Source organism: Stylophora pistillata, chromosome 11 (genome assembly GCF_964205215.1).
Source record: "Stylophora pistillata chromosome 11, jaStyPist1.2, whole genome shotgun sequence".
Lineage (NCBI taxonomy): Eukaryota > Metazoa > Cnidaria > Anthozoa > Scleractinia > Pocilloporidae > Stylophora > Stylophora pistillata.
This window is the reverse complement of record NC_142529.1, coordinates 20098447-20107271: the sequence shown is the minus strand read 5'-3', so window position 1 is coordinate 20107271 and position 8825 is coordinate 20098447. Positions and strand designations below refer to the sequence as shown.

The 8825-nt window shown below is 42.3% G+C and overlaps 2 long non-coding RNA genes across 2 annotated transcripts; one reads left to right on the top strand and one right to left on the bottom strand.

Annotated features, from left to right (window-relative positions):
- Positions 1 to 284: 284 nt before the first annotated feature.
- Positions 285 to 6828, bottom strand: LOC148720512 (uncharacterized). Its single transcript, XR_015993434.1, has 3 exons — positions 1440 to 6828; positions 941 to 1042; positions 285 to 472 (listed from the first exon to the last, which is right to left on the bottom strand). It is a non-coding gene; the product is annotated as an uncharacterized LOC148720512 (long non-coding RNA).
- A 237-nt stretch (positions 6829 to 7065) lies between these two features.
- On the top strand, positions 7066 to 8174 carry LOC148720511 (uncharacterized). The gene is made up of 2 exons (XR_015993435.1): positions 7066 to 7250; positions 7718 to 8174. It is a non-coding gene; the product is annotated as an uncharacterized LOC148720511 (long non-coding RNA).
- Positions 8175 to 8825: the final 651 nt, after the last annotated feature.

The window sequence follows — 8825 nt, the reverse complement described above, 5'->3', positions numbered from 1 at the left end:
ATTCGGAAGAAAATCGGTAGTACAGCGTATTCTCAACTTTTTTTGCTTGTTGATGAACGGCACTCAACTTAAACGAAACGCTAATTTCACTGAATATCATAATAGCTTAGAACTTTGCTCTTCTAGAGGCCGACACTACCGTACAATCGAACAAAAAAAACTTTATACCTTGCGCTGCCGTCTCTCTTCAGGTATTTTTTCGTTTCTTTGTTCTGCATTTGGAGAACTAAAGCGACTTATTTTTCCTGATTTTTACTGGGGAGCTAGTTCTTGCGGATCCAGGGTAAAACGGAAATCCCAAAAAAAATTTATTTTAAAAAACCACACGGCAACATCACGCGATAATAGTTAGATTAAGCGCCGCGAAAACGGCGAACGCTGAACGTAGGCTAGCCGCGTTTGTCGTTTGCCGTTCCGTCCACGATGTTCGTCTGTTTAACTTCTTCCCGACGAAAAAGAGGCATGACTATAACTTTAAAATAAAATAAAAACAGGAAATGGCTGTACATAATTTTTATGGGCCAAATATAAAGTTCTAAAGCGATTTACCCAAGTGAGAGAAGTTCAAAACAAAAACGAGTGTTAAATATATATGTAAGCTTACAAAAATTTCTAAACATTTGAAATTAACTAGGTATTAACTAAATGTTCGCTCAAAAAGAAACTTTTTCAACTTATTGTTAAAAATATCAACTGAAATACAGTTCAGTACAGGCAAGGCCCATATTTCTTAATTGTCCCAAGGCAAATGTTCTCGGTCGCCATTCACTGCAACTAGAAATAATGGATACAAAGAAGTAATGTATTTTCCGCTTGAATTTGAACTCTATTAGCTTTACAAGCAGTTCATATAGAAGTAAAATGATAAACGAAGCTTAGCTATAAAAGCAAGCGATGAAATTGTAGAAATAGGCCGTAAAAATGGGCTGCAAATACTCACGTTTTCGCGTTCCCTAAAAACGGGAAAAATGTCCTCCTCGAGTAGAAACGGCGGCCGGCAAACGGCAAACGAGGGAAATGTCTGGTCACGTGACCCTCTCTGCTGTTCGCGGGGAAAAAATACGTGGTGCTTAATCTCTCTATTGAAGTACCGTAACTGGAAAAGGGCAGTCGTCGTGTGATTCCCAGCAAGGCATTCACAGATATAACTCTTGACTCTTTCTCGATATATTTCTTAGCGGCCCATTTTTTTCGGAATACGAAAGAAAGATTTTCCAACGTAAATGCACAATGTGATCAAATGAGTAAAGTTAGACCAATAATTTACGTGCGAGCCTAACTCCATTTACTAGACAATACTGTCAAACTGCTTTGTGACTGTTGACAGATATCACTCCCGTTGCGTTTTCCTTAATTTGACGAGATAGTACCAGTCATATATTAGAGGACATATGAAATCGAGGAACAAATTGGGTCTTAATCATACATTATTGACTTACCTGACGCGGGATTGTCCTTTGCTTGGTAAGGGTCGCTCCTCACCCTTGTGGTTTGGAGTTTTTGTTGAGGTTAAGTGCCAGACAAGTGAGTACCTGCCGGGAGGGAAAACTTGTGGTCTTTCCCTCTTGGGCAGGTGGTTCTTTTTTCTTTTGGCCTTGGTCACCCATCCCTCAGACTAGTCTTTGGGTTGGGGCCGAGCTTTGCTATGGTTGTGTCCTTTAATAGGACAATCGACATTGATTGCCGGGGGCTCCCTGAGGGGATGTTTTTCCCGGAGGCGGTGGAATTGTTGCTAAATTTTTTCGATCGTGAGTCAGACCATCAGGTGGCTGCTGTGCAGGCGTGCCCCGTCCGTGTTGCCAGGGTTACTTTTATGGAGAACGGTGAGGTGGCTAAACTCTTCTTTGAGGAGCTGGGTGTGGTCAAGTTGGGCGACGTTGAGTGTAGGGTGGTTAAGCCCCCTCCTCCTCCACCCCAACTTACCACTGTTGTTATATCGTGGTTCCCCTTCGAGGGATCTAATGAGGCCATTAGTACGGCCTTGTCGGCTTACGGCTCTGTGAAATCTGTTCGTAATCAGGTTTGGCCCGGTAGGCCTTCGGTCTCTACCGGGTCTCGTGTTGCGCAGATGGTGGTGCGGAAAGTTATTCCGCCGTTTATCCCCATCCGGGGTGTGCGCTGCAAATTTTGGTATAGGGGGCAGCCCCTTTAGTGTGTCACTTGCCGCAAGGTTGGCCACAAGTCGGCTGAGTGTCTCCTTAGGGGCAAATGTTTTCGCTGCCGTCAGGATGGGCATTTGGCTAGAAACTTCAAGGTGGCCGTGGGTGCTCTAGCCGAGGCAGTGGATGCACCTGCGGTCACAGGAACTGTTGAGTCCAGTGCTTAGATGATTGATGTTCCCTCGCCTACTGATGACAGTACGCCTGTGGCCCATGAAAGTGCAGCCGTACCCGAGACCCATGACAGTATTGCTGTGGCAGACTGTGATGAAGAGTGTGAGTACACCTCGGATGCCAGTGACGATCGCTTCACGTCCTGCATACCTGCCGACCAAGTTTCAGCAACAGATAACGATGGTCCCTGGTCTACTGTCTCCCGAAAACGTTCTGCTCCTCCGACGCCTCCGGTCTCGAAAGGATCCGCCAAGAAGGCCCAGCACTCCTCGCAAGATGCTGTGCCAGCCCTTAAAGAGACGTCTAAGCAACTCTCTTCCATGGCTATTATCTCAACCAAATCCAGAAGTGAGGTCCTCGAGATCCTCTCTCAACCTGCTGGTTTCAAAGCTGAGGGTATGGATCGACGGCGGTTAGCCTCATACCTACGCGTTCCTCAACAGTCAATTGTGTGAGTCCCTAATCCCTAATCCAAACCCTGGTTCCCCTAAAGTACTTTCCTAAGAATTAGTTAAAACAAAATTAGTTTAAAATATTAAAACAAAGACAACTAAAAAGTAGTTATGTTACCGAGTGCGCGTGTTTAATTTTTGGCGTGTGTGTGTTAATTTTTGTAGGAGGTAGGGTTCGACTCCCTAGCGAAGTTGGCGACTGGTGTCCCTCGTTTCTGGCGGTCCCAACCCTAAGGCCTTGCACTTTAGCCATGGGTTGGATCAGAAGTGTGTTCGGCAGGCATTGCACCACCCTCATGGGAGCCTGGCCGTCCGTCTTAAACACACACAAAAAAAAAACATTATTGACTTACAAGTGATTCGAAACCAAAGGGGATTTACGTAAGTATCGCCGTTAATCATAAGGTATTTGACCATAGGCAGACCACACTATGTGTTCGTGGTTAATAACTGTTGACTCCGAAAATAAACAAATCTATGAGGGTTACGAATAAGGCTCTGAAAATTGTACATCTAAAATACATCACGGTCCGTAAATAGACGGACGGCCCACGAGGACGAAAAATTACCACAAAAGATTCGATCAATATTTCATTTAACTTTAGCAAGATGTTCAGACAGAGACATAATTTCCATATGCAATTTTCAGAGCTTTATTTATAGTTCTCATAGAGTTTGTTCGTCTCATGTCAAACATTATTCACCACGAACACATAGCGTGGTCTGCCTGTGATCTGACCAAAACACTAAGGATACTCACGAGTACCACTCGTTGACCGGTACGTCCGGAACGGCCGGTCGCCTCTAGCATATGATGTAGATTTTTCCCATGTTCCGTGCTACTTTAGAGACATTTCATCCGCTGAGGAAGATAAGGTATCTCTGACCTGCAACTTTCAGGAGAGTGGAACCATGCACTAGGTGAGGGCGCAGAGCGAGATACGCGCGGGGAAAATAAGGGAAAAAATTTCGCGATAATTTTTTTTTACACCTCACTCCTCCCCCTCTTGCTCACTTCCTGCTTGCCTTCGCTCGCCTGAAAACCGCCAAATAAATGACCCCAGCTCTGCAGGCTGAGGGTTCCTAACAAGTTTCACGAACAACCAAGCTAGGAACTGAAAAACACCCAGTACGGCTTGGCTTGAAAATTCCTCGTCTAGTCCTTTAGACGACAAACCTTGACTTTCGAAGCAGAAAGCCCTCTTGAGTTGTTTAACGTTTTCTTGGAGCAGACGAAACCTTATTAAATCAAGTGGAGAAGTAACCTTATTTACCATAATGTCGGGATTTCATCATAGACTCTCGTCATCGTCATTAAAATAGTTGTGTGAATTTGGCCATGAAAACTATTACACTTTGTACCCTGGTTTCCATGTACTTTATTCTCATCACGTGTCTACTTGACTATTTTTGGAAGTGTTAGCAGAAATTACAAAGTAATAGCTAAAACGATCGAGCTTTTAATTAAAGAGTAAGCTCTGCAAATGACGCTCTACTGAGATTTTACTTCTGTTGAAGGAAAATTTAGGCTTTCTATGACACTTTTTGGTATATTGTCTTCTTTATTGTCGCTTATTGTCTTAAGCAACCAGAGAAAATGCTGTCCATCTGACTATAAAGGTGACAGTAACTCGGCTTGACAACATAAAAACTTTTAGAAATCTACTGACGAAATTAAAAATAGACAACAGGAGACTCAGGGAGAAAATATCCTGTAAAATTGGTTACATAACAACAAAGTAAACACCAAGTAGTATGGGGCGTTCCCAAGGTACTACCCTTTTCCATAAATTAACGAGCTGCAACTTTCAAATTTCCTAGTTATAAATACAGTGCGGGAAATGAAAAGCAGAGATGGTCTACAAGTACAGCCACCTTGAAAGAATTAAAAAGGTGCAAACCGTTCTCGTATTAAAAGGAAAAAAAAAACAGCAGTTCTTCCCTAATCGAGAATTCAACATGTGATTAACCCTAAACGAACTCGAGGAGGGATGGAATTAAGAATGTAATTTCCAGGAAATTACTGTAGAGAAATCAACTTGAACCAAAGCAATTGCTTTCTCCACTAGTAAACAGGGCTCAGTTCTTGAAACGAATAAATCGCTATCCAGCGGATGCTGTGAGTGTTAACCAAAAACTTCCTATGGTATCCAGCGGATAGACGTTTATCCGGTGGATAGCGTTATCAACCCTTCGAACAACTGGAGCCTGATTAGCATTGTTCCAATGAGTGTAAAGGCCCGGCCAAACGATAAATGTTGGACGATCCAACATATTGGGTGAACCAACATTTCACCGTTTAGCCACTGTATTTGATGACCACTCAACATGTTGGATGATGTTGGAACATGTTTGAAGCAGTATCAAACATTTGATCCAACATCGTCCAACATTTCTTCTGTTCTCATGTTGGATGTGCGAGGTTTTGTTCGTTTGGCCAGTCTCAACATGTTGCATGTGCGCACGCGCATTGTGACTGCAAACTCAGTCGTTACCATAGACACCGTTGGCTTGCGTCAGTGTAGTTTGAAAATGGCAGCCAGCGTGGAAGCAGCGCAGAATATCGCTCAAACTTCTAGCAAAAAAACACCAAAACAAAAAGTAAGACGTTGGAGCGACGAGGAAACCGACCGATTGATCGACCTATTGGAAGAGAATGGTTGCTAATGGGATTTTTTTTTGCCGAGTTCCACCTGAAAGACAAGAGAGAACGAGCATATTTTTCGATCGAAGAGGAACTCGATATAACCGTGAGTGATATTAGGAATAAAATTGTTGGACTAAGGTCCCAGCTCGCCCGCGAACTAGTCAAAACAAGCTCTATCATCGGTTTCTTCAAGCTCGTCAAGCACTAATAACACTGATAAACAACGCTTAAATTTCTCTTTCCTCTCCGCCATGTTTCAAGCATCCGTGGATATTACAATGTGGTGTGTGCTGGGAAATATCCTTACCCACAATCCTATGCGTCACATGTTTGATCAAACATGTTGAATGGATGTTTGGTATCGTTTGGCCACCCCCTAATTTACAACATGTTGGACTGTCCAACATGTAAGCAACATGTTGGATCGTCCAACATTTATCGTTTGGCTGGGCCTTAAAGGAGCATAGCAGGGGCGGATCCAGGAGGGAGTGCACCCCTAAAGAATGGCGTAACTGACTGGTGACCGGACGTAAAGTTAGAAGGGCTAATGCTCCAAATTCCAGTGCCATACTACCATTTTTACGCCGTTTAACATAAATTCTTCAACCTTGTCTCTTGCTCTACTTCAACACCAATAAACCACATAGTTTTTTTTTTCTTTTTGCAGAATACCACTTGTATTAGAAAGTTGTACGTCATCTCAGGGAGGCCTACGCACCCCCTGCACCCTCCCCCTAGATCCACCCCTGCATAGCACACCGAAATTACTGAATCAAGTCAATGTGGTAATCAAATTTGAAAGCAGCTTGCAAAAGACTATTTTCTTACAATAGGAAAAGATATAGGTCGTGAAGAGAATAGCTTACGAGTTGCAGTCAAACCTTTATTAAGCGGTCACCAATGGAAATGGCAGAATGGGGTATTTAAAAAAATGCTAAAAATCGCCTTTTCATGCCACTATTGGCCACTTAATTTACAAAGACTTGCTCAAACATGTTTTATCTCTGATTTCGGAGCTAAATATGGATTAAATTTTACTTGATAGATTTTTCTTAGTTTTATATGAGTGGTTCCCCTCCGAGTGACCGTTCAGTGACCACAGGTGGAAGGCAATACAAAAAAGCCGTTGGGACTCAGGAAAGGGTGACCGCCTAATAGAGGTTAAAATTACAGTAACTAGGAAGTAACAATCTCGGGGTTTTGAAAACCACTTCACCCGTAGAAGACCAAGGGCTCGTTATTTTTTCATTTGTAATTTGGCGAGACACACTTAACCTCACTCTATTTGTCCCTATAAAGAGTATCCGTTACAATATTTGCCGTTTCGAGGTACTTTGGGCTCAGACTTGAGGGTCACGTGACCTAAATCAACATTTCGTGTTTCGAGGAGTTGAAATCGATTCGGTTTCCATTTCCCTCTACAGAAGCCTCCATGTCGGCATCATTAAGCTGGAATGTGGGTAGAGGCAAGTCTCTGAATGAGAAACAGATGAAAACAGAGGTGAGAGTAGTTTTCATGTAGACTGGACCGCCAACAATGCTTTACTGCCAGCTTGGCGAGTTCACAAGTGAAGTTGTCTCTCTGGCCCATCTGTGGATAGCTTCTAGGACCTACCAAGGCTATGCAGCCAAGTTTTGACCGGTAACAATTTCAATCGCTGCGATATTTTGCTGGTAGGATTACCCAGAATTCTTTTCGGCCATGGACAAGGCAACGGTTGTGTTCGCGACACTGGCTTTCATCAAAATGGAGAAACAAGGGCTGGCAGATAAAATGAGAAGGAATTTTCTAGCCAAACTCCAAGATCTGACCATGAGGTGTGATTTGAACGCAAACTTTTGATGTTTTTAGCAAGTTTTTATCTCAAAAGATTGACACGTTTTTGGTGTTGCTCTTGGAGCAAAATGCTGGACTTTGGGATTTGTTGCCATACGAACGGTTCACTGCAATGAAAATCAGGATTCATTGTGGGCGTTGTAGGTTGCAATAGGTGTTACATCAACTAGCCGGCATAATTTACACACTTACATAATGTTGTGTCTTAAATTCAACAAGAAACAAGTATCAAAAGTAGTAACGGTATTATCTGGACATATCTGTCCACTTAGTGTGCAAAGGGTTAACAGAGGTGACCGCTTAAAACATTGCCGCTTAATACAGGTTCGACTGCATGGTATTTGCATTTATATTCCAAGCGTTACGATTACGATGTTCCTAAAATGATGCTGAATGAACTATACTTTCACTTTTAACAACTTTTTGTTTTAATTTTCTGGTATAAAAGAATCTAAAACTTTTTAGGTTTCCAAATGAAAGGTGGTGATACCATAGATTTTCCATGGGTCATATGCAATATTATTGGAATTTGGAGAGTCACGCGGCACACAAAGTTTGCCTTATACAAAAACTGCCATTAATCCTGATGAGACCACAAGGACTACAGACCCTTTGCTCAGTTGGACAAAGAAACCTGAAGGAGGCATCGACAAGCCGAGGACTAAGGAAAAATTGATATGGAGGACGTCAAAACAATCAACTTGAAAATTACATAACTAATTTACATACTAAACTTTTCAAGAAGCAGAACATCTCGATTCTCCTTGCAGGAGACCCTGTCTAGACCACCTAAATAAATGAACTCGATATTGACAGAATCCTGAGAGATAAATTTCACGTGTTATCGAACACTTAGAAGTCTCTCAGTCTCTATTTGTGGATTAAAGATACGAACAGCTTGAAAATCGTTATCAAACGGAAAAGGGTTTATGTCCAAGTTCATGCAAAATTGGTCCAATATCGCCAGTAATTGCTGAGTTATAGACAAGCATCTTTTTTTGAGGATTTTTTAAAATTCAGTTTAGTTCCAAATGAGCTTGAGTAAAACAGAATCTTCAGTCTGCCTCTTATCTTTTCACAATTTATTGTTTGAAGATACTATCAGCATGAATATCATAAAACGGAAAAGGGTTCAAGTCCAAGTTCATGTGAAATTGGTCCCACGTTGCTAATAACTGCTGAGTCATAGACAAGAACCCCTTTTTGAGGATTGTTTTCATTCAGGCTATTCTCGAATTAACCCAATGAAAACAGAATTGTCAGTCTGCCTTCTATCTTTTCTTTTGAATGGCTGACATCTATGAATTGGAATCTCCTATTCCCCATTCCTGTGCAACATCTCACTTCCGGGCAGGGAGAAAATCGCGCCTGTATTTGTTTCGGGGCTCTAGCATTCACTATTCCAGGCCACAGGATACTTCGCTGTGTGAGCATCCAAACGAAACCATCAACCACTACTTTCTGGTGAGTTATTTGTCAATATGTTTCGTGCCGGAAAACGCTTTGACTGAAGGAGAAGATTTCCGAAAACTTCCGGAAACTCTTGCTGAGTAAAT